Here is an 839-nt window from a genome sequence, read left to right on the forward strand (position 1 = left end):
ATACATTGATTGATCTGCTATGTATAATTTTTCAGTAGGTTGTAGCAGTAAAATGGTTCCTTCTGGTTTTCAAAACTAGCTAGGCATTATTTATCTCTTGCATTGTCTCACCCCTTCATCATGGTTTTCCCATTTAAGGTGCCCCCATTTCCCCCTTACTCCCTTACTAATACCCTTCTCCTATGGTCCTACCTCTCTTGAGCTCCTTCTTTCCCTTTATCCCCTAGGTTCCTTGTATACCCTTCCCTCCCTGCTCCCTTAAGCTAACCCAATTTTTATCCATATCTCCCTTATTAAGGCCTGTTTCCTACTGTTCTTCTCTTTAAGGTTCTTTCTTTTCCTTTACCTCCTTGTTTCCTTTCCATTATCCTGGTTCTTGTAGCTATGTCTGGTTACATACTCATTTATCAGAGTCTGGTTCTAGACTCCACATATGAGGGAGAACATATGTCGATTTTTTTTTTCTGAGTCTGTGTTACTTCACTTAGTATAACAGTTTCTAGTTCCATCCATTTATCTGCAAATTTCATGATTTCATCTTTCTTTACTGCTGAGTAAAACTCCATCATATAATGAACCACATTTTCATTATCTACCCGTCAACTGAGGGACACTTAGGTTTCTTCCATCTCTTAGATATTGTGAAAAAGAGCAGCAACAAACATGGATGTAAAAGTGTCTCTGCAATAGGATGAGTTCTTTGTGTATATGCCAAGGAGTGGTATAATTGGGTCAAATGGTAGGTTACTTTGTAGTTTTTTAAGAGTCCTCCACACTGCTTTACATAGAGGTTGAAAAGTTTGCAGCCCCACCAGCAGCAGATGAGCGGTCCCCTTTCT

The sequence above is a fragment of the Nannospalax galili genome, unplaced genomic scaffold, assembly GCF_000622305.1.
Source record: "Nannospalax galili isolate Female #2095 unplaced genomic scaffold, S.galili_v1.0 scaffold185, whole genome shotgun sequence".
In the NCBI taxonomy this organism is placed as follows: domain Eukaryota; kingdom Metazoa; phylum Chordata; class Mammalia; order Rodentia; family Spalacidae; genus Nannospalax; species Nannospalax galili.